The sequence below is a fragment of the Protomyctophum bolini genome (assembly GCF_963924005.1).
Source record: "Protomyctophum bolini genome assembly, chromosome: 1".
Classification (NCBI taxonomy): domain Eukaryota; kingdom Metazoa; phylum Chordata; class Actinopteri; order Myctophiformes; family Myctophidae; genus Protomyctophum; species Protomyctophum bolini.
Window position 1 is genome coordinate 38711684 of NC_137862.1, and position 25648 is coordinate 38737331.

The following is a 25648-nucleotide window of genomic DNA, read 5'->3' on the forward strand; positions in this document are numbered from 1 at the left end:
GACTGCTGCTCTGAGTCCCTATAGAGCTCTCTGCTGTCTGTCTGGGTATGACTGCTGCTCTGAGACCTAGAGCTCTGTCGTCTGTCTGGGTACGACTGCTGCGCTGAGTCCCTATATAAGCTACTTTGAAGTACAGTGTCTACTGCTGGTCTAAATCCTCTCTACTTTGAGTGCTACTAACTAGGCATGTAACGATATATCGTATATCGATATATATAGATATTAATCCCGACGATATGAATCGATTTAATAAAATAAAAAAATCGATTAGGGGGCTAGTAAATTATGGTGTGTGTGATATGAAATGTGAGCTTTAATCATAATCATACAGTATTCAAGTGCTTTTGGAGAGAAATGAGACGGAGTCACTTTCAGTAGTAGAGCACTGCAGAGGGGAGCTGTGTGTGTCTGTGACTGTGCCCAGTCTTTATCCAAGGCGCTTTACATAGATTGTGCATTACCTTCACCCATTCACACGCACATTCATACACTGATGGCGGAGGAAACCATGCAAGGCACCAACCTGTACAATAGGGTTCCAGAGTCTTGCTCAAGGACACTAACTCTGGGGGAGCCCGGGATCAAACTGGGACTGTTACCGGCCACTCTACCCCTGAGCCACTGCCAAAGTCATGAGATAGAAAGCATGGTGCATGCGTGCGTTTGACCGTCTGCTAGATGCAGACACATCACACACGCTCTAAACCTAATTCAGTCAGCAGCTATATGGACGGACATACGTTTTAATTTGAGTAGGTGCCATGCTGCCATTCCTAATCTTTTCCATTAGCTTTCCTTACAGACGAATGCCTTTCATGGCGTGACGCCTTTGTGGAGCGGCTTTTTTTTCTGGGTCCAGTGAAATTCCAGAGCAAGCTGTGGAGATAACGATCCGTCCAGGCAGGTAAGCTGATCACCACAGACTGGAGGAGAAGAACCCAATTAAAAGTAGCTGGCAGGCAGCTTGGTAGGAGGCCACGGGGACAGGGAAGTGACAGTGAAATGACAGGTCACCTGCCTATGGGGGGGTGTAGCTATTTTGTATGTGAACAATCTAGTTCACTGGTTGTTAAAGTGGGGTCCGGGGAGCACCTCAGGCGTCCTTAAGGGGGTCACCGGCAAAATTGGTTAATATAGCATCAAAATCTGTTTCATACTTAGTTTTTTATATTTTAAATAACATTTCTGTTATTAAAACAGTCAGTTTTTCTATTGTGATATTGCTACTTTGACTTGTGTTCGTTTTTGCTGCCCATATTGTCCGTGTTCAGAATCAGATAACAAGGGTATGGCTTTGCGCAGTACAAGGGACACTTACCATTGTGATCTGTAAGTCCCCAGACAATGCTAGGTATGTAATGTATGTGAAGCAAATAGGGAGAGGCTACAGTACCACCTGCTTCTTATGACAATAGCAATGACAGACGAAGATGCCAGACCAGTTGTTCTCAAAGTGGGGTCCAGGGACCCCAAGCAGTCCTTGAGAAGGTTAGTTAATTTCCACCACTGGTAGCCAGTATTTTCCCCTCAAGGATCCTTTTCATAACAACGAAGCCTACGGTCTCAAATCACGCTCTGCATGCCAGCAAAAATGTTTGTGTTTGAATATGTGGCGTGGTGGCGCACTAATGATGGAGACATCACAATATGCAATGCAGGGCTGACACAGCATTATGACTGCTGTTGAAATGAGCCCATGGAATTATGGAGCCTCAGTAAAACAGCTCAGAATACAGGCAGGGGTCGAAAGTAGCCAAGTATTGTTACTCATGAACTGTAATCAAGTATACAGTTTTTTTTTTATGGTACTTTTACGTGAGAATTCTCATTTTTCAATCCATTATAATTTTTACTCCACAATAATTATTTTGAAACCATAGCTACAGATGACTTTGCAGCTTTTGATTATATATTTTTTTATACTTCAGTACTGTAAGTACATTATTCAAGTAAACTTTTGAACACAGGCCTTTCACTCAGTACGTAAGTAAAAAAACTGAGTACTTCTTCCACCATTTCCTTTTCCTTCCTGTGAGCACATTAACAATATCAGTGAATTTCACATGTTACTGTGAGCCAGCCATGGCATGTGTACCCTCAACACAAGTGCACATCACAAGATTCCAGCGCCGTGACAAAAGTTCGGGGGTTCCGCAGGATACTATGAGTTCAGTTGAACAACTTAGGCCCTCTATTAAAACGGACCTCGATCCGCTGCACTGTACTTGGTGAATTATTTATCTATCTACATAAAATCTGTTAGCCAAAAATAACAGATATACAAGCTGTAGATCTGTTCTTTTTGGCAAACGTTCCACCCAGAATAGGGATGCTGATAAGTATAAAGTCATTGCCTCTGTTCTATAGAGCGTCGCAGTCCCGCCCCCTACCAGGGCCCAGGAAATGATTCTCCGTTCATTTTCCTCATAGACTTTTCAGGAAGTATTTATTTAATAAATACGGACAAAGCCAACTCTTGTCGTGACAAATCATGACAATAAACACAATGTTTTAGGCCAAACAAAGCCAGGTTACAACACTTTTTGTTGTTGTTTTTCTTCTTTGTAATAGTTTGTTTGGTCCAAAATATTGTGTTTATTGTCATGATTTGTCACGACTGGAGTTGGCTTTGTCCGCGGCGTAATCGTCTTTAAATAAATACTTTTGGAAATGTCTATAGGAAAAATGCATTGGGATTAATTTCCTGGGCCTGGCGTCGTCATGACAGGGGGCGGGACTGTGACGCTCTATAATGGAAACAGATATTGTAACAACGTAATAGTAACAACAGTGTGCCCTAAGACGCAAACGTTTGAGAACTCCTGCTCTAGCCTCTAGTTCTGGATGGTACCAAACAAACTGAGAGAAAGTGTTTTTAATTATTATTACATTAACAGCTAATCGCAATTATTGGACCTAATCTCAATGAAACTTTGCACAATCATTTCTATGTTAATTTATTTTAAATATATTTTCAAACATTTTTAAAAAATAGTTTAAATAGCACATCTCGTTTTGACCTTGTAGATTGGCTATTTCCACTATTCATCTTTTTTAAAGTATAAAGTAAATTACAATAAAGTGACAATTTATCGTAATGTAAAATGTCATAATCATGACTTGGGCCCCTGTACTCCTGTCCCACCCACATTCCCATATGAGCGGGGTTATAATTAGCAACAGGCAGGCAACTCACGTGGCATTCAAAGTGTCAGAGTGCCAAGCTGAACAGGCGGGCTTGCCAAAACCAACCACTTTCACGTCCTATGTGGGCTACATTGAATGGTGGTAGGCATTATCAAAGGCTGAAGATAGTCATCGTTTGGATTATTTGGTATTCAAAGTTAGGCCAAGTCAACATTAACAGATATAAAAGATAAGCAGCCTCATGGATGAGCTGGAGAGACGGGGAGACCCCTGATATTTAACAAACACCAGCTATAGCAATCATAATCTGAATGGCTTTAACATGTTCAAAAATGCCTCTCTTTTTTGTCTTTTATGAAAACAATATCTCCACAAAATACAATTTACACTACACTACACTACGTCTAAATAAACACAGGATGTTACCACGTACATAAGATACAAGGAACCTGTAGATCAAGCGGCTTGGAACCCATTTTACCTGAAAACAAACAAAAACCAGTGACATCAAACAGTGGCTGTCAGTTCATAGTCTATTCTTTACACCAGTCAGTTCATAGTCTATTCTCTACACCAGTCAGTTCATAGTCTATTCTCTACACCAGTCAGTTCATAGTCTATTCTCTACACCAGTCAGTTCATAGTCTATTCTCTACACCAGTCAGTTCATAGTCTATTCTCTACACCAGTCAGTTCATAGTCTATTCTCTACACCAGTCAGTTCATAGTCTATTCTCTACACCAGTCAGTTCATAGTCTATTCTCTACACCAGTCAGTTCATAGTCTATTCTCTACACCAGTCAGTTCATAGTCTATTCTCTACACCAGTCAGTTCAGTCTATTCTCTACACCAGTCAGTTCATAATCTATTCTCTACACCAGTCAGTTCATAGTCTATCCTCTACACCAGTCAGTTCATAATCTATTCTCTACACCAGTCAGTTCATAGTCTATCCTCTACACCAGTCAGTTCATAGTCTATTCTCTACACCAGTCAGTTCATAGTCTATCCTCTACACCAGTCAGTTCATAGTCTATTCTCTACACCAGTCAGTTCATAGTCTATCCTCTACACCAGTCAGTTCATAGTCTATTCTCTACACCAGTCAGTTCATAGTCTATTCTCTACACCAGTCAGTTCATAGTCTATTCTCTACACCAGTCAGTTCATAGTCTATTCTCTACACCAGTCAGTTCATAGTCTATTCCCTACACCAGTCAGTTCATAATCTATTCTCTACACCAGTCAGCTCAGTCTATTCTCTACACCAGTCAGTTCATAGTCTATCCTCTACACCAGTCATTTCATACATAGTCTATTTTCTACACCAGTGGTTCCCAATTTGTTTTAGCCTGTGACCCAAAAAGACAGATTAGATGTTTACCCTGGCCGGGTCTCCCAATCAGCACATCATTGGTCACCTATTATAGGGCAGGTGTTCTCAAACTTCTATATTTCATGGACCGGCAGTTTGTTATTCATTAGGCCAAGGACCCCCATTTGATATCAGAAAAGCGAGAATAAAAATAAAAATAAAAATATGTATTTTTTTTAATACATTTAAATGTTGTCCAATTTGAATGATAAGAGTATACCAATACAATATAATGTATACAATTGGGATATTTGTTATTGTCTCCCACCCTGCTCTTCTACTGAGACGTTTAGATCATCTCAAAGGTCATGTCTCACCTATAGACACTGGATCTTACACACATTTCCGTGGACCAGCTTATGTGTCGAGGTGTCCCTACTCCCTGAGCAAGGCACTAAACCCCTAACCGCTCCCCACCAAGCGCTCATCATACCCACCTGCTGGGTGAAGAAATACTGTAGTTCACCCTCGGCCAGGGACCAGAAGATACTTCCCCAGCTCAGTATAGGCCTTGTAGTTAGAGTCATATCAAAGACTATAATAATGGTCAATACTAGCCTGGTTAATAAACCAGACTAATATCACACGGACCGCGGGATATTAGTCTGGGGAGGCTCAGCTTGGATTTCATTTCCAGGGCTGCGGGTTGAAACATTTTCTCTTTGACGCAATTGGTCAGAGCTACTGTCAGTCAAAGGTCTCAAGCGTTGAAAGTCACTGTACCAAAGCCATATTGGCCCATATTGCATACCGTGTCCCGATTGGCCGCCCCATTTCTCTGGTGTAGGAAATGGGCGTACAATTGAGCCTCTCCAGACCGTAATCCGCCGGCAGGCAAATGTTTTTTTGCCAACGGCTGATTCGGTCTGGTTTATTAACCAGGCTAGGTCAATACCTCCCAGGCCAGTTGCATCATATGACATACTAAAGCAGTGGTTCCCAAAGTGGGGTACGGGGACCCACAGGGGTCCTTGAGACAGTTCCAGGGGGTCCCCAGCTAAATGATAGTTTGAAACCAAATGGACCCTTATGGGTCTGTAACTTTAAGTTAAATTAACATAGATTTTACAATATAAATTGTGGTCTCAGAAATAGTAGAAATGCCATTAAATGGGGGTTCGTATACTAATGTATGTCAAACTGCGGGTCCTTGAAATTAAACAGGTTGAGAATCACTGCTAGAGCGTAAAAATCTCTCTTATGGGGATCCCTAGCATATCTTTTCAAATGGGGGTCCGCGGGTTATTGAATGTCAATTTGGGGGTCCTTGACATGAGAAGGTTTGGGAACCACTGTACTACAGCATTATGTCCAGGGGGTGTGCTTGTACCTCGCGCTACAGAAACAGGAGATAGGCTACTGACCTACGGTCCACATGGCCCGGGAACCGTTGGTTCCCAAGGCTACTTATTTACTTTCGCTTTGTTTGTTCAGGTGGCTTCAGCCATTTGATTGGTTTCAACTACTGTGCATGAGTCACTGCAGTACAGGTGCATGGTTGTTCCGCTTCCTATGTAATTAAAAATGATCTAGGAGGTTTAGGATGAGTGCTCTGCTACCGCTCAATAATTGCCACTTAGAACACAGTGTGTGTTTTTGCCTTGCAGCATTCTTCACGTGTGTATTGTGCTATAATGATAGTCAGTAGACCCTCAAATACTCAACAGGATCAGCACTTATATTTGTCTTTTATAGGCATTAACCCATTTAGGCCTGACGTCGAAATTAAAAAAATGTCTTCTAAATTCTGACAGTTTTCTGAAATACCTCATGTTTCTGTATCAGTGGTGCTCAATATTTCATGTCAAGGACCCCAAAAATGATATGTAATTGGCCACCGACCCCCATCTGAAAATATGTTGTTCCAGGAACCCCTCAGAAGCAAATATTTGAGTTTGATTGATTGATTGAAATATTTATTAACAGTTTGCAGAATTACAGTACATTACAAGCACAAACAAACTCAATACAAAGAGTTAACTGTGAGTGGACGACCCAATTAAGCATTACACTTGTTTACAAGAGGGTTCACCTTGTTCAATTCATCAAAACATTTAGAGACGTACAAGTAGACACTATACAGTCAAAGAACAGAACAGGAATTCATCATAAAGGAGGTAAAAAGGGGAAAAAAACATATACAGTGAGGGGTAAAGGGGGGGGATTCAGATTTTACGGTTCGAATTGCAGCCGTCCATAGGTGCCCTTTGAGAGCGGTTTTGAAGGAGTCAAGGGATTTGCATGTCTTAATGACTGTTGGTAGGGCGTTGGTAGGTAAAAACGTTCACGTTCAGATTTGTGCCACATTTTTACGACTTTTCAAAAATAGCAGACCTACAAGCTCATATGAGCTTGTAGATCTGCTATTTTTCTTCCCGCCCAAAATGGGTTAAAGCTGCAATCGGGTACTTTTAAAGAGTACAACTTTATTTGAACAAATCTGTATGTTAAAATCTAGTACATCTTATCATCTCTACTCCATAGTTTTTACGTTGATGGTTTCTGAGCAGTTGCTGATTATTGAATGCGTAATAGCGTATATGGGATCAATGAAAGACAGTGTGGTGCTTGGCAATTGATCTGTACACAACTAAAAGTCCATAAAAAATACCCAATAAACAGAAGGAACACAGCAGTCTAGGAAATAATCCATCAGATAAGAGGCAAAGAAAAACAGGTCTTTCAAGGTGCCCCGTTTAGGGAGCCCGTTTAGTGCTTGGAATGTCACAGGTTCCATTCCATGAGACATTGGGTCATTATCCAGCCCGCGTGCCCTTCAGCCAGACACTGAACCTTGTATTTGGTCTCTGTCGGAGTGAAAAGCTCATATGTCCAAAACTGTTATCTTTCAGTGTTCAAATTCAAAAGTAGAAGCTTGTGGATCCGTTACTTTTTATGCTTTTGTGTGACACTGTAGTTGTATATGATCAAGTCTGCCCGACAGCAACTACTGTAAATGTGAATGTGTCAGGACAGCAGCATGTGCCACTGTTAGGACTGTCACATTTTTGTCACAATTATAACATAATCGCCTGAAGCAATTTTTTGAGATAAATCAACATTACGTTGCATATTGTTGAAAAAATGGCCATAGAACATTATTTTTATTATTTGTCATTGTCAGTCATGTATTTGCATTTTTCAGTTATTTGTCACAGAACAGAAATGTATTTTTTATTTACATGTTCAATGATCAAAACACATGCGTGCATGTGTGCATGCACACATGCGTGCATGCATGTGTGCATGTGTGCAATGTGCATGCGTGTGTTTTAGTGTATATGTCAAAAATAGGGCCTCAAATTCCAAAAGCATTTAGCTGGCTCTCATTATTAGCTTCAAGGAACTGCTAGCCAGGCTTCCGGTTGCAACGTTCAGGCTATAAATATTGTGAACACTTGTTGGAATACATTAATTATCCAAACATGTTTATGCAATATTTGTATTGCCTCTGGAAGTTGGTTTTGTCCTTCCATTAGGCATTTGCAATGTTGATAGGCCTATCCTAAATTACCCTGTACTATGTAGCTTTTGTTGATGTTTTGTGTTACTCTAAAACGACAAAATGAACAGTTTGTTTCTGTTACTGATATTGCTCATTGGTTGAATTGTTGTTCACCATTCACCCCCACTAGTCAAAAAATAATAATTATGATACATTAGCATTTACACAAGTTATTACATTCTTTAAAACGGTTTATTGGGCATTGGAGATTTGACAAGTAAAACCTGCGCTTGTCATTTTGCAAGGAGGGTGGGGGGTTCGGCCCAGGCCAACGGGGAACTTGTCATCTCCCCTCGTGCATGAAAGAAGATCTGCTCTGAAATGTTGCTGGATCCTTGCAGCTGAGCGGTGCTTCTATTGCTGGCCCTCGGTGTGTGTCTCTGGCGTGAGTCCCTGGCAGGCCTCCCATGCCTGTTCCTCCACCAGCTTCCAATCCTCTTGAGCCCCATTTATACTTCGGCGTACACTGCAGCACGCCAAAAATAGGGGAGCTACAAGCACAACAGTGCGTCTCAACGCAACGCGTTGTGAGCTTGGAGATCAATTATCAGCGGCGGGACACAGGCGTACAACCAAGCGGGAATATGGGCATTAGTCACCAAGACATAAATGGGAGTCTAATCAGGTGTCTCCTCTGTGACTAGTTAAGTTACTTCCACTCTGCATTGCGACATTGTGCAAGTCTGGACTTGGCTGCCGGACCACACAAGTGACCCCCTCCCCCTGGGGAGACATGATGTCACTATGTGACACCTGTGTCGTGTTCCTCTCGTTTCACCTTGATCCTGCACAGGCCCCGGGGGTCGCCGCAGGGCAGGGCACGCACAGACAGACAGACAGACAGTCCATCATCTGGCAGGCGATCCGCCTCTTCCTTCCTTCTGGGGGAGGGGCGCTCAATTTAGCCCAAGTGCACAGCCCAGATCAGGGGTAACAGCCTGAAGGCTCCAGTAGGAGTAGTACTTGGGCTGGACAATGCTGTCCGGCAGAAACCCATCATCTCCACAGTTTAACTTTGTGGGTTTTTTTTGTAAATTAATCACACGTAAAGTGAGCGGGAAGAGACAAGTTTTGAACTTTTCGATCTGGTACTTTTGCTTTTATTTATATGAATCCCGAAATGTAACTGTTAAATGGTATCCACAGAGACGATATATAGAACATAACTGACTATCTTGCTCATGTAGGTTAATTGAATATTTGTTCATCAAGATTTGACATGATAAAAATGTAGATCTTCAATAAAAAAAAATACAAATTAATAATAATTTATTAATCGTAATTGAGGAAAAAGTTTGAAGTAATCCTCGCCCAGCCATAAGTAATATTTATAGTAATTTAATGAAAGTTTGGGGTTGACCAACAAATAGCTGGTCTACCCGTATCCATTCCCACCCACCAGAGAATCTTTAGCAGACAATGTAAAAAAACAAAGGTGGTTTAATATGAATCAGAATGGAGATCGCAGAGGTTACGTGTGGAACCAAATTCCATCGACCTAGTCGTCTGACAAATTACGAGTTCATTGGATCGATATTAAAGTCTGCTTACTAGTAGTAAGCTGCTGCTGTGACACCTGAATTTCCCCACAGGGATATGTGAAGGTTTGTCTTATCATATCCCTTAGAGTTATAATAGCAATATAATAGCAATTGTTCCATGTTCGTTCATCTACAGTCTTGGTATAAAGCACGTGATGGACCAATCCCCCTTCGCAGTTGGTTGTAACTGTATCTAGATCTCAAATCTCCATGAACAAATGTTCTCCCCATTACTCAGTGTCTCTGTGTTTTGCATTTGCATCACTCGTCAGAGATTATTTTCTACCCTGTGACGTTTGGAACACAACCCTGTCTCGGTATTCCCCAGGATGTGTCACCAGGGGACGGAGGCTTGCATTGTTGACTTGTTGAGTTTGAGTGAGTGTGCGAGTGAGAGAGTGGGTGGGTGAGTGAGTGGGCGAGTGAATGGGTGGGTGGGTGAGTGAGTGAGTGAGTGAGTGAGTGAGTGAGTGAGTGAGTGAGTGAGTGTGCGAATGAGAGAGTGAATGGGTGGGTGGGTGGGTGGGTGAGTGAGTGAGTGGGTGAGTAAGAGACTGAATGGTTGGGTGCAGGGTGGGTGAGTGAGTGAGTGGGTGAGTGAGTGTGTTCAGGGAGTGCTGGGAATGGGCCCCAACCCACTTCTCCCCGTCCTTGCCACAGCTCCAGGCTGCTATTCCTGGTTTTCCCATAAGGATAGATTGTTGTTGCAAATGTTAGCTGCTAGCATGCTTGAGGAGCAAAAAAAGAGACTAGTGTGTGCATTAGGGCTGGGCAATTACCCCGAAATATATAGAAAGGAACATGTAAAGAGACTAGTGTGTGCATTAGGGCTGGGCAATTACCCCGAAATATATAGAAAGGAACATGTAAAGAGACTAGTGTGTGCATTAGGGCTGGGCAATTACCCCGAAATATATAGAAAGGAACATGTAAAGAGACTAGTGTGTGCATTAGGGCTGGGCAATTACCCCCAAATATATAGAAAGGAACATGTAAAGAGACTAGTGTGTGCATTAGGGCTGGGCAATTACCCCCAAATATATAGAAAGGAACATTTAAAGCGCAGAAACGTAGAAAAGTACAATATTATAAATCTAATATTAGTAGTAGTAGAAATAGTAGTAGTTGTACTAGTAGTAGAATTTATCAATGTATCGACAGAAATATTCCAATATATTGTTTTATATTCCACTAAAATGATCAGTCTGATTAACCACCATCTACAGTATCTGGCCTATTTGTTAAGTTGTGTTATGATGCAGGGGAATTATTTAATTGTATTCTTTTTCGGTACAACTTTCGGATCAAGAGTTAAAGGCAAATGTGAAACGTGAAGCAGGCTGTTATAGTAGACTAGTAGAGTATGCACAATGCAGAACAACATTCGATATTATTGAATATCACCACAAGCCTATAGTCTCGAGATTTGAACAACAGAGAAGCATCTAGCTGTGCCAGTGACCTGCAAAATATCTTCTGATGGTGTGGGATCAATGGCCAATATTGGTATTTAATTCCACCACGTGCAGTCCACAAACTTTTAATAGGAAAACTGTGTGTGTTTGTTTGTGTGTGCGTGTGCGTGTGCGTGTGCGTGTGCGTGTGTGTGCGTGCGTGTGACATTGATAACATTTTAGCTGACGTCCTGGCCACTTTGAAGCTTTTATCAGTGGAGTAGTGCTCACACTGTTCGACATCTTAAGACTTAATTGCATATTCTGCTGAAACAAAACCGCTTGGCTGCGTGCCAAATTTAATCAACAAGCAGCACAAAACAATCCAACAGATGAGACAGCTTCTTGCTTTCATCTCAAGAACGCTGTGAGACGCCTCCTCTGAGAGGACATTTTAAAGATACACCCGAACTGAGGTTATGACGAAATGCAAAATGGTATAGGTATAGCGAGGAGACACTACCTACGGATCACCCGTTTATCCCATTCAGGATGGGAATTGGGAACCCCTTTTGGGGTTCTTATTGCAAGTAAGTAAGTAAGTACAGTATATAGCAAAAATCGGCCTCAGTCCTAGATGGGTAATTTTATGGCCCACGGAAGCCACTTGTGTCACGACTTGTGTACTTGTAGCCTGTGGCTCTGTTGCCTCTAGTGTGAACAAACAGGGAACAGCGGTTAAGCCCTGCAGCATGATGTGAGCCTGTAGATCGGCTGTTATCAGCCCACAACCCCAACATGCATCCAAGTCTAGTGAAAGGGAGTGAGAGGGAAAGCATAGAGGCACTGGTGGAGTGGATTTGGGGATGTATTGGGGGAGGTCTGCCTGGCTGCTCATCATCATTTTCGACCACGGTCGAGGCCTGGCTGCTACCGTTTCCTGCTAGGTCAGAAGACAAGGACTGATATCCAGGGTGGCTTATCTTTCATCAGGAATATCACCACACACAGTGGGAGGGACAAACAACCACTCACTCTCCACAGGCGGTAGTTTTCAAAGTGGGATCCTTGAGGAGGTTCCAGAGTGTCCCCAGCAAGCAAATCTGTTTAACCAAACCCCAGCTTGTACTGTATATCGGTCGCTACATTTGCTTAACGTTGTAAGCAAAGCGGGGCTATTAACACACTTATTTACACCTGTGTTCAAGAAGTTGATTTGAAGTTGATAATCCCATAAAACAATTGGCTCCACAGTGCGCCAGAGTTGGGTCAAATACAGCTCTGTCTAGAATGTGAGGCAGCCCTAAGTACACAATACATAGCTGGCAGAATTCACATCTATTTATTCACATCTGTACCTACCCTACCTACGTGCAGCGAAGCTCAGATAAGACGAGAGATCGCTGAGTACAGAGAGAGAGACAGACAGACAGACAGGCCGAAAGATGAGTTCCCACCAACTCCATCAAAGACACGGCTAACCTTGTAACCGCAACAGAGAGCACCTGAGTTAAATGGCAAAGAGTGACAAACTGAGACAGAGGAAATTACACTGAGGGACATCAGTCATTTGTAAAGGTTGGAGTCACTCCCCCGAGGGAGCACTCAGCCCTCGGGGGGTGGGGGGATAAGTAACCCTAGTCAGGACAAGGCTGGCATTCTTCCCCGTGGTCTAAAAAAGAGAGAGAATGCCCGGGACCATCTTAAGAGAAGGAGCCGACAATGCACCGTTTGTCCAGCTGCCAGTCCCAGAACAAGTGGCCCACAGATAATGTCAGCACCAAAACACAAGCAACTTAAAGCTCTGCAGATTGTTGTGCCACTTCATTTCAATTAGCCACATCAGAAAAACACTGATATTGGATTATCACAATTAAATTCAAACTGGCGACAGGAGCTTGTAGCCGACCGTTTGCAAGCAGTATAGCCTGCAGAGAATAAGCTTTGCAGCATAAAAAACAGTTGTGTGTTCTACCGTTATACAGCATATATACGTAGTATGCCGTATGCTAATAATTTCATCCATTGACTACGCGAGTGTACAGCCTAGTATAGACAAATCCATGGAGCTGTGTCCTGTAGGGTAGGTGTAGGCAATCAATACTGAGGTGTCAATCTGCGGTTAATTGTACACCTCAGCTATGGCTGCGCCCAGGGCACCTCTCCGTGGATTTGTCTATATGTGCGCATGTCGCACAGGGAATAATTATGGTATACAGTCTAAAAAAAACCTGGGCTACAGCACAAAAAAAAAACATGCTTTTCATTAGTGCTGGAGAGACCAGGAGAAATATCTTAATTTGACCAAAACAGATACAAGCCGCGATCCAAACGTGTTACCGAGCATAGGTCAAGAGTCATGACCCATTCTTGGGTCGTGGGCGGGGTGGTTAAACAGATTCCATGACGCTACGTTAGGCGGTAAGGTGAGGCTAGTTCAAATTAATGTTTTATCAAGCTCTAAACATGGTCATTTATCTCAATCTGAGCCCCAAAATGCTTTAGCACGAGGAGATTTTGGATATTTGATGACTACACACCATGGCAGCTACCAGAGGCTAACGATGGCTGCTAAAAACGGTAAATAAAATACTATTAATTCTGGATTAAATTACATTAAAACTCATCTATCACCACCAGGGGGCGCCAAAAGGCCTTGACCGCCATTATATATAAAAAAAGATTTTGATAGGTGACAATGCGCAATACAAATCATAAATGAATTAATGAATACTGAAACCAGTCCAGATATAATCATTAAGGAAAGTTTATGCATGTACCATTGTAAACTCTTCACTTCCATTTTCCAGCCATTCATTAAAAAACATGATTTCTTTTTTTTTATAATTTGGGGACCTCTCAAAATAATTTGGCAACCCGAGGGGTCGCGACCCACGGGTTGAGAACCCCTGGTATAGTGCAGCAGAAGGGAAAGGACCACACTCACAAACACAGTAGCAGAGGCTAGCATCAGAGTGCAAAGAGCCAATCATTCTCCTCCACAACATAACGGCAAAATAGCCGATCATAAAAACAACACTGGCAACTCGGTCAGAGCATTGTTAACTAATAAAAAATGTTTTTAAGCACCGACTCCCACTATTTCGGTCTCTGCCAAGACGAGCCGCCACCCAAAGGAACGATCGGCCATCCAATAAAACGCTAAGCCTTGTTAATGGCTTACTGTAGTGGATTTTCCACAACCAGATGGTCTCGTTTAAGATGTTAAAGTAGAGTCCTCCTCAGACAGTTTTAGCCCCGTGGCCAAGCAAGCTATTCCAATGAAAAGTGAGCTCGTCGCCACCGGTTGAGACAAGTGTATTCACGGTTAATGTGCCCCACCGGGCCAGAGACACGTAATGCCCCCCCTCTGGGGGCCAGGGACACATGCTGCACAGCAGCACAACACACTTTATATCAGTGTTGGGACCGTGTTAGTGTAACAGCGTTATTTTCAGCAGTCACTAGTACTGTAATGCATCATTTTTTGAGTGGTGCAACCACTCCAAGGAAGAGCAATGTCCGTGTTCACCTATGTGTTGGTTCACCTATGTGACTACCCTGTATGTGTTAATGAGCACCAGTATATGACTATGAGTACCAGTAGGGGCGCTGTTGTGCCAGAAACAGAGAGAGGGATAGTGCTGCACTGTTGCCTGCTAATATGAGAGAGAGAGAGAGAGAGAGAGAGAGAGAGAGAGAGAGAGGGGGGGGGGGGGGGGGGGGGAGTTGCACCACTCAGTTCACACGGGTGTGATTTTTTTTAATTCAGTAACTCAGTTATCGTTACTGCATGGTGAAATACTCAGTTCGTCTCGGCTAGAGAGAGACTGAGGAAGAACTGCGGTTCTTGGAGAAAGGGAGAGGAGGGAGAGAAAGGGAGGAGAGGAGGGAGAGAAAGGGAGGAGAGGAGGGAGAGACGTGTGTGCCTGTGTGGTGGCGCACAGCGGAGATGAGCGCCACCACACACAACAAGTCTGTCATGGTGGCGGCGGAGGCCACATCGTGTTTCTCCAAATGGCTATATTCTCACTACTTCACCTTTATCGAGCACAAAGAAAAGAACATTTCACTGTAAGTTGTGTGCAGACCCAGACTCATAGTGACATAGGGACATTGCTGTTCCTTGGAGTGGTTGCACCACTAAAAAAAAAAACAAGATTTGTTGAAAATAGCAGATGTGTGAGCATGTAAATCGGTTATTTGAAAAGTGCCGATGTAACACAGCAGGGTTAAAGTGGTTCAACTGATTTTGATGCTGTACTATCAACTCGTTTTATTGGAGACCACCTGGAACCCCCCTCAATCGCCCCAATTGGAGAACCACTGCTCTAAACAATAGAAATGTTTACAGGGGGTCACTGTTGAGTAAGTCTTTCATCCATCTCTTTGCTCGCCCGCGTTTCTACCGCAGAGAGAGAGAGAGCTGGCTGCCAGCGGCAGCCCATGCAGTCTTCCATCACTAATAAACAAAGAATGCTTTTCCCTTATATAGCACTATTCAAACTGCATCAGCAGCAACAACAACATCACATATGGCCTTGCGGGTGGATTTCTGCTTTTTTTTTTTAAGAGATGTAAGTTTCAGCCAAGAGTGCACGCATCGCGACACACACACACACACACACACACACGTCCCCCCCAGCTATGGTACGTTATTTGCTAGGCACATACAGTACGTAACCCCCAAGTATACTCGGTGTATAAGGTTACTTGTAACGTCCCATAGTGGTGGCGGAGGCGATGCATAGCAACCGGATCAACGTTAACAGCTGCTCTGGGGCTCAACCTGGGGCTAACGTCCCATAGCTGAGCGGGACGTACAGTATATATATACGGACCTGGTAGAGAAAGAATTACAACTGCTCTCCATTTACCTCAATTCAAAGCAGGATTTTCAAACCTCCATTGGTCAGAATCTAGGATCGCTGTCCTTGGTGATCTTCTGCCATCCAAAGTTCGGATGTAATTCGTGACTTTGTACCGCATCGCTCCCGACATGTACTGTAAACGTTTCTGACAACACTGTGCACTGATGCTAATGATCGCAAATAGTTACAGTGAGTGTTTGCATGGGGCTGCAGGGGGGAGGAAACCGATCCTGTTAAAGTGGACGCAGCGTTGACACAGCTGAACTACATTTATGCTAACAGCTAGCAGCAAAAAAAGAGTTATGAGATATTTCTGTTTCGCAATAAAATGCATCCAAGTGGATCGGCACAGGAACAACCAAAAAATGCCGTAGTAGAAGAAGTTACTCTGTCCGGTACATTGCTTTATTAAAATGGCACAAAGTGCATTTTAGAGAGAAGCTGGGGGCCCGAGATGCTTCCCAGCTTTGAGAATAGACTTTTACCAAGGGCTAGCAGGCTTTGTTTCGGTGAGTAGGTACGTTGTTTTGTTTATTTTTGGGTTAATTCTAAACCCTCGCACGGCAGTGGGAAAATTTAGTGGAGGCGTGCCCCACAGGGTGTCACTGGACCAGGGCTAGCCTATGTGCAAAACTGTTCCTTTTAATACCATTTAAAAAATAAAAATAAAGGCTTGTAGATCGCCGACTATTTTCACTACTTGTGTGTGACACTCTTGTATGATAAAGTAGGGCGTTCATTTACAAAAAGTTCAAATATGGAGATACAGAGTAGACAGCGTAATGCGGGTTCGAGTCCCGATCCTGACAACCTTTGCTGCGTGTCACTCCCCATCTCCTGTCAACCTAATGGCCTATCAATAATAAAAAGGCATAAAAGCCCTAAATTAACTAAATATAGAGATACATATGGAAGAATATATCCAACACTTTTCACATTGGCCTGTTATAGCAACACCAACAGGTGGGTTTTTACAAAACACATTTTTTGCACAAAATGCCTCAAATCATCCAATTGCAATCAAGGGTGTAAGAACAAATGGCACCTTTTTCACATTGGCCTATTATAGCGCCACCAGGAGGCCACAACCTGACCTGGCCTGGTGGAGACCTGTGCCATGAGGGGAACTTTGTCTAGTTCCACATGCATTTTAAATTTGATAATTTACTATTTAGGCATTTAGCAGACACTACTACTATCCAGAGCGACTTACACGGGTGAGATCAGAGAAAGTGATTCATGAACCTTAGTCAACAAACAACAGGGTAAATGGTCATGTAAATAGAGTGCAACGAAAGTTCAAAGACACTAGTATAACAGGTACACATCAAACATAGCATCGCCATCGGTCCAAACAACATGCCATCATAGTCTGGACTCTGGACAGACCCAGCGTCACAGGGGTCATGCCCCCTCAACCTGACAATCTAGGCTAGCCCCCTCCCTCAGTCAAGTTAAAAAACACAAACCTTCTGGTAATTTCTGTGTTAAGAGTGGTGTTGTCACTTGTCACTGTGTGTACCAGGAGGGATCGATTGATCAGCTTCCATCAGTAAAAATAAATAATGTTAAACAATGACGTGACAGCCCCCTGTACTCCCCCCTCCCCCCCCAACCCACCGTTGTCGGCTAGCACCGGCTCCGAGTCTGGATAACATCCTTAACATTTGTGTTCAACCATAAAACAAATCTAAACACTTTGGGGAACGCATGGTCTCTGGCCGGGTTGCCTACCAAAAACAGTCTAAATGGCCAACCGGCCGGCCTAGGACAAAACATGAACAAACAAGTAACCAGGATATCATCATGGTATAAGTGGCAAAAAAATACTTTTCAGTTCTATGTTTTGTTATCTTTTAAATTGTCAGGTCACCTCTACTATGTTGTACACTTACTCAGGGTTTGTTTTAACTAAACACCATTAAGACGTAGGGTACAGCATGTCAATTACCATACACACACCATAGCTATAGCAACAAGACAACATAACAGACCGTACTAGTGTCTATGTTAATGAAAGACCTCAGTTATGACAAATGTTTCTCGCTGCAAAGCAGGTATGAATACCTAATCTGATGTTTTTATACAAACGATAATTACTGTAGGTAAGCCATTTGTTTCTCTTTGATCTTTCTGTAAAAGCTTATTTTTTATTATTTTGTCTCCCTCTCGCAGCCTCGCTGCCTCACTATTGTACTAATTAACTATCAAGCCTAGTACATTATGTTTAACTTTAACTTTTCACTTTTAGTCTTTCAAAATTGCAAAGCAGCCCACTCTAATAATTGATCTTTAACCACACATACACCTCGGCTATTTAATTCAGTCATTAATTTCATTTAAATTTCATTTCTTAATGTTAAGAACTGTGGGCTAGAAGTCTGAGTTTGAAGCATATTGTCACAGGTCACCTTGTATTTCCCAAACTGTTGCTTTTCAGGAAATGCACAGTAGAACAGTGTTCCAATACAGCCAATGTGGTGGTTATTAATATTTAGTAACCCATGATGGTTCAATATTCAGACACAATTAAGCCCTTTCACTTTCAAAATAGATAAAAAGTAGAGAAATAGCCTATCTTGATCAGCTATTTCTGCTACTTTTGTGCGACACTCTAACAAAGTATGGCATGAATTTACGAGTCCGACAGCCAATAGCCCGGCACCCAAATGGTCCGACATGCCAACATACCTGTGTGACCTGAGTGGTGCTGTGTGTGTGTGTGTGTGTGTTCTGTGCCGAGTTATCCAGGTAGCCACATGTCCCTAGATGCCCAGTTGTCCAAGTGCAGTGTGTGTGGACCTTATGAATACTAGGCGCGCAGTCACGTCGAACTGTTGGCATGTCGGATAATTTGGGTGCCGGACTATTGGCTGTCGGACTCTTAGTACGCATGTCAGACTATTGGCATGTCGGACTATTGGTTGTCATGTCGGACTAATGGCTGTCAAACGATGTACTCTGTACTGTACTGCCTCTCATCATGCACCTGTGCACAGTGTGAAGTTCAACAATGCCACTTTGACACCTGTTGGTACACTAAACAGAGAGACATAGGGACACACATTGCTGTTCTTTACTAAAAACTCAGATCCCATCATGCACCTGTGCAGTGTGAAGCTCAACAGCGCCACTTTGTCACCTGTTGGTACCCTAGACAGACAGACAGACATAGGAACAGACACACATTGCCGTTCCTTGGAGTGGCTGCACCACTCAGTGTGGTGTCTAGTGAATTCCATTATGCCATCTGCTTGCGGTAGCTTTCAGTGGAATTGGATCATTCGGGACCATGAATAATGCATGCGGTTTTTCCCTCCCCGTTTCATCTGAGATTTAGGTCTGTGTCAGAATGTTTTTGTAAATGCTGAAATCACCTTTGAAACAGATGATTTGTGATGTAGACTGTGATCTCCCCGACCTATAAACCAGTTTTATAAAGTTATCAAAACTTCTGACAAGAGCTGCTTTTCACCAGGGATCTGCTGAAAATAGAAACGTGTGTGAGGCAGTGGTACACATTGGACACATGGTCATGGATGCTGGAATTGAACCAGAATGCAGAGTGAAATACTGCAGGGTAGGAGGATTACAACGTTGGATACTTTAATGTGCAGTCCACACGCTGCTATTCTACCACCTGTTCAACATAACAATATGATCCTCCACTAAACTAATTATTAGGCTAATAATAGTCAGGAGAAATTTGTCAACAAATGTATTGAGTTGATCATCTGTAAAACAGTGTAAATGCCTGCAATCATGGAAGGAGAAGTCTTTTCAGGTTGAACATTCTATTTCAAAAGTTGTAGACTGGCAACAATACACAAGTTCTTAGTAGTAGGTGGTGGTTCATAGAACCATAGTCTGTGAAAGCACAGTACAAGCAGTGTGGACCAGAAGTGTGGACCTTAGCCTTTATGTATGAAATGAATCCTGAATACAGTAGGTGTGCATATAAGTGTGTGAATAAGAGTGAATTCCAGGCGACTTGGACAATGTGAAGAGTACTTCAAGATTTAGTTATCGCCAGGCTGCTTGTAACAGACAATCATTTCAAATCAACTGCAACAAATGTGCCAATGTGGTGTACTCAGTGCCTGCCAGACAGCAGAGATGATCTTTTATCAACTTCAAGTTAGTATCAATTAAGCTAGCCTGGGGTCCACCTATGCTTTCTATGGCATAGGCAGCTGCCGGGAGAATCTAGACGCAGCTGTGCGACATGGGACTAATGAATTAGAGCGACAGAGAGAGAGAGTGTGTGCAGTGTGCGTGTGTGGCTGCTTCAATATAGCAAAGGTGCAGACGATCAGAAATCAGCAGAGAGTGATTGACGTTTGCGCTACTCTATGCCGTATTTAAGTGGACTCGGACCCAGACTTTTTTTTTCTCCCTAGAAATAAAAACGCCTGGATTTCCGAGGCTAGTATCAAGCTGTTTATCCAAGTTGTGCTCTGGACACAAACGTGTTGACACATTGCTATCATCATTCAGGTACAGGCTTTAGTTCCGACATACTATTGATTCCAAAACCTCAATCCCTACCATAACCATAACCGCAAGCACAGGAGCAGCGCATGTCGGACCATCGCATTTTCGCATCGCATGTCCCTGCGCTTCGGACCTGTGGTGTGTCGGAAAAGCGTGCGCACCCCCATCATTCACACCCCACTGTGACTTCACCTGCATCCCAGCACAATGCTTCCAACTGGAAATACTGCAGAAGTAACACACGCCAGGGAGAAATAATCACAAGTCGAGAATTAGCAGCAACAAGCACCAGCACTGCAGTGACTCTCTCTTCAGACTGGACTGTCAAAATGACACACCTTCTTGCATCTCCTGCCATAGAGAAGATACAGCTTGCCTGGCTGGTTAGGGATGAAGGGAGGACAGGACTTTCTCATGTAGGTTAATTGAATATTTGAGATGTATATTCTTTTTTCGTATATGAACAAATTGATGCAGAAACAAATTCGAATAGATTTTTCTTTTGTTTACAATCAATAACAATGATCTGTTCACTTCATGTGGGTTAAAGAAATGACGGATTTGAACATTGCACATGTCAATCTGCATGCTAGTGCTATGAAGATGATATTCAAATTCCTCAGGGACACCTCGACCCCTTGGCGGGGCCAGGAATTGAATCTGGAACCATCTGCTTCGCAGGCGGCTGCTCTTTTGCCCCAATCGTCAAAATTTGTCTGATTAACCAATAACCACGTATACGTTGTACAATGGTGGCGTGCAAAAATAGCCAATCTACAAGCTCACAATGTGATGCATTGTGGACTTGTAGGTATTTTCACTAAGGCTGTGAAATAATCATGATATTGATTTGAAGTGATATCACCCACCCCTAGAGGACACGACACAGCTCTGCTGCTGACTTCCTTCCCATGGTCCACTCACAAGCCACACTGCAACCATGCTGACAGTAGAGGTTCGCTCATTACTTCCTCTCCCTGTAGCCGCTGGTGACAGCACAAGGCTTTTTTTTAAATGTAGAACAAAGGTTCCAGATCGATACATTAGCCCAGTGCTTCTGGTGATTAACTCCTGCATGACCGGATGTGGTTGACCTCCAAGGTCTTTATGAGCAATAAATACATGGCTGCTCCAAGCTCCTCCCCTATGGGAGCACTCCTGCAGGCGTCATACCAAAGTCTACGCAGGTTGTGCAAGGACGCGCTGTGATTGGCCAGTCGCTGTGATTGACAGCCTAACCCTAACCTTAACCTCAGTAAACGTAACTTGCCCGGGGGTGTGGTTACAAGCACAACCCGTGTTGGATTTAGTATGTCACCTCTTGCAGCTCCATATGCAACGTCAAACATCATGTCACTTGAAAGACAGACTATTATAGGCCAACGCAAATACCAATGAAATTGTGCAACTGGGGCTGGGACATGTGGACGGATCAAATCACAATATTTTGTTATCAAATACCTCAACAGCGAAAATAACCAATCTACAAGCTCACAGCACATTGCATTGCATGCCCTTGAAGATTGACAATTTCACTTTTTTCAGAAAATAATACATATGATACAATATCCAAAATCCCATGTCTAGTCTCATATCACAATATCGTTACAATATTCAATGACATATTTCCCAGACCCAACCAGGTTGCCAGAATTCCCATAGTTCTCCAAATTGTGCACCATAATTCCTGGGCAGCAGACCGGCAAGATGTGTTCAGTTCATTATGACTTTACTAAACATCTTGTTGGCGAGTGATTCATGGACCAAACGTACTGTACTGTATATAGTACAGAGAATCAACAGACACAGACAGTGTTGTGTTAAAGAACATTGTTGTTGAGTCACAATGCTGCTTAAACCCGCTTTCTTTCTCCATGCTGTCTGATCTAACTGATAATTGGACAACGGCACAATTGAAACAGTAAAACAACAATGTTTGTCAGTCATGCTAGTGAGACGGAGGGACAGAGAGACAGAGACAGGGAGAGAGAGATATTGAGAGACAGAGACAGACAAAGAAAGAGACAGAGGGATAAAGGCGAGAGAAAGAGAGAGACAGCGAGAAAAGAGGTTCATTCTGGGCCATTATAATAATAGATGGATAAACACGTTTTTCCAGAAAGGTCACCGTTGTCGTTTGGTGATAGGATGGAAAATGCTCTCGGTTTGTTGTTTGGTTTCAGTCAAGCTATGGTTTAATAAACTATCAGAGCTGCTGTGGGCAACAGTTTGTGGCGGTTCACCACTTAGACCCTCTATACTTAGTAAAATGGACACAAGTTGACCCAGTCTGTACCCACCATATTGCATATTAAACTGAAATGGAAATTCAATAATATCTATAAGGTATATTTAAATATTATTTTCATGAAGGGAAATGACGACCAGATGACAGCTCTGTCAGGAGATGTAGTTACACACTATGTAGCATTCAGAGAGCATGGAATAATTGGCTTGAGAGACTAGCGATCGAGTTGTTAAAGTGAAGCTGGAGATTACATAACAACACTACCAAACAGGTGAATCAGCAAGAGAACAATGCAAGCACGAGGATTTGTCAGAAAACAAACCTCAAATTTACATAATGGATTGGATTTCACGCAGGGCTGGACTGGGTCAAAAATTCGACCCCGACATTTGGCCCAGACCGGCCCACCACTAACCAGCACGCAGATACTCTACCGGCACACTCCGTCGAGGCACACACAAACAATTTAACAAACAAGCCCTAATACCACCAGTTTTACTGAAAAATATGTTCTGATAATTACCATAATAACCGTAAAACTGTAGTAGGTTAAAAACAAATATATATACTGTATATATTCATATATATCCATTCATTGGTCGGCCCAATGAATAGGTACGTTAAGTGGTCAATCCAGGCCTGAGGGCATTTGTTCCAAAATGTGCATTATTAGAAGGTAAATGTGTACAGATAAGTCAAGTAGCCCAAGGCATCATTTATGTGCAATAGCAATTAGGAAAGTGGTCAGTCTCTGTTGAGACACACACACGGTTGCATTTGTACTCAAGAGGTAGTGCACACAGTCCCAGACTGCAACCAGTCATGCATCTTCTGATGACAAGCCAAGGCCTCAGCAGTCAGGCCAGGAGATGGGTTCTAGGCTTCTCCACAATTTAGTTTAACCTATGAAACGCACACGCACTCATCTTATACCAGTGGGATCTTGAGGGGGGTTCCAGGGGGTCCCCAGCAAAATGAGTTAATAAAACATCAGAAACCAGTTCAACCACTTTAACCCATCACAAGCATGTTGCGATGTGATGCAATTGTGAGCTTGTAGATCTGCTATTTTCAAACAATCTTGAACAACACAAATCTTGTATGGGGGTCACATTGCAGAAGGGTATCCACAGCCAGATACATATTAATCCTTGACATGAAGATATTTGAGAACCACTACTTTATTTGACCACACACACACACACACACACACACACACACACACACACACACACACACAATTTGCCAGTGATTTATCCTCACATTAATAAATTAATGATCAGCACATTGCCATCAATTCTCCCGGACACAAACTTGGCGTGTAAATAATAAGTATGTATTATTGAATAATTATATTGGAAGTAAATTCTGATTTATTGAACTACCGCTAAATTCAAATTAAAAAAAGAACAACAAAAGATTTTTCAACATAAGAAATGTAATGAATAGGCTACTACTATACTAGTAAGGGTACTTATAATTCATGTGTCAGAGACACAACAAATAACTGGCCTTATTAATTAGACAAATGGAAGCCAGTGTGAGGGCGTCTATGGAAGGGGTGTGGCATCAAGCATGCACTGATCAGCCATTTAATTAAAAGGCATGCACCCATTAGTTTAGTTACAAATTACAATGTAGCAGTAATTACCTACAATGTATGTATTAGTTACAATGTAGGCATAATATAACAGTTTAGTCTAGTTGCATTTAATAGTGTTATGTGTTGAATGGTAGCGATAATAATAAATAAGCTGCCGCGCGTGTGAATAGACACCACGTTGCACTCAATTGTTGAAGACAAGTGAGTCGCTCGCCGAAAAGAACCAGACTGGCGTACGACGGGGTATAATTGAGGCTCGACATGGCGGAGGGTTTCAATTTCGACCCTTCTCACTCAGTCTAAAAAAAAACACCGTGTAGTCTCACACTCACTCAGTCTCAGACCATTTACAATGCTCCAGTCATGTTTTTATTTTAATCTCACCCATGCACACAGTACACGCAAATGTTTTGCAACACAGACGATCATCACACAACAGGCATGTTAACAAATGCATCCCACCGGTGTGGGATGTATTGGGGGGGGGGGGTGCACGAGTGCCATATCCCATACTCTGTTCGTTTACAAAAATCTAAGTCGCTCGAGTCAGCTTGAGCCAAAAACGACTGTTTTTGTTTAAGACGCGTTAGTTTTCTTTTCAACGAGTGACTGACAGATTGTGATAAATGGACCGTTCATTCAATACACCCCTGCTCTGCTGCTGCTGTCACATACACGCACACGCACGAATACACATGCTGTGGCCAAACCAACATGCACTGTTTATTCCAAAACCTGGTGGGACATGTATGTATGCATGCTTGTTGCAGCCAGCATGGATCCGCGACTTCGCGTAGCGATATTGTAACCCTCAGTCTCAGGGTTTCTTGAGCCAGGGCGGGGGTTATAAATGGACCCTTTACACTGGGTCTGACTGTAACTCTGAGGCTGAGCGTGTACAAAATGGGTCCATTACCATTTGTACGCTCTCAGTCAGAGTTACAAGGGGGGGGGGGTCCTTGAAATAATAGCCTAATAAAAAGGACTGGTGTGTTTGATAGCGACCTGCGGACATTATGAGAATAAATCGGATTACAAACGGGTGAACCTTACCCCGGTCCGGTCCCGGTTCGATCACTGGTTCATCGCAAACCGCTCCAGTCCCGTTAGAAGATGCAGCGCGCAGTCTAGCTTCTCACAACCACAATTATACGATATCCTCCTCCTGGTTAAAGACAATCTCCAAGTGGTCAAACACACAGCGCAGAGGAGGTGCTGCTGTGTGTGTGCGCGCGTTTGTGTGTGTGCATGTGTCGCAAGTGTGTGTACTGTGCGTGGGAGGGGCGGGTGGATAATCTTACGAGAGGGGAAAAAGAGGAACTGCGTCATAATTGATGGACTCGGTGCCAGTTGTAGTCCATTATGGATCTCCATGGTATTCACCGGGACTACAGCTGGAGGAATGAAAGAAAGAAAGAAAGAAAGATTAGTGCAAAAAAATAGTAAATAATTGAATAAGTAGGCTTAA

The 25648-nt window shown here is 42.9% G+C and overlaps 1 protein-coding gene across 4 annotated transcripts in view; it reads right to left on the minus strand.

Annotated features, from left to right (window-relative positions):
- Nucleotides 1-25357, minus strand: part of tln2a (talin 2a) — a 163373-nt gene extending 138016 nt beyond the window's left edge. For all 4 annotated transcript variants that reach the window (XM_080766374.1, XM_080766373.1, XM_080766372.1 and 1 more), the window contains exon 1: nucleotides 25234-25357. The gene's annotated coding sequence lies outside the window, so the exon portion shown is untranslated. The remainder of the gene's footprint in view (nucleotides 1-25233) is intronic.
- Nucleotides 25358-25648: the final 291 nt, after the last annotated feature.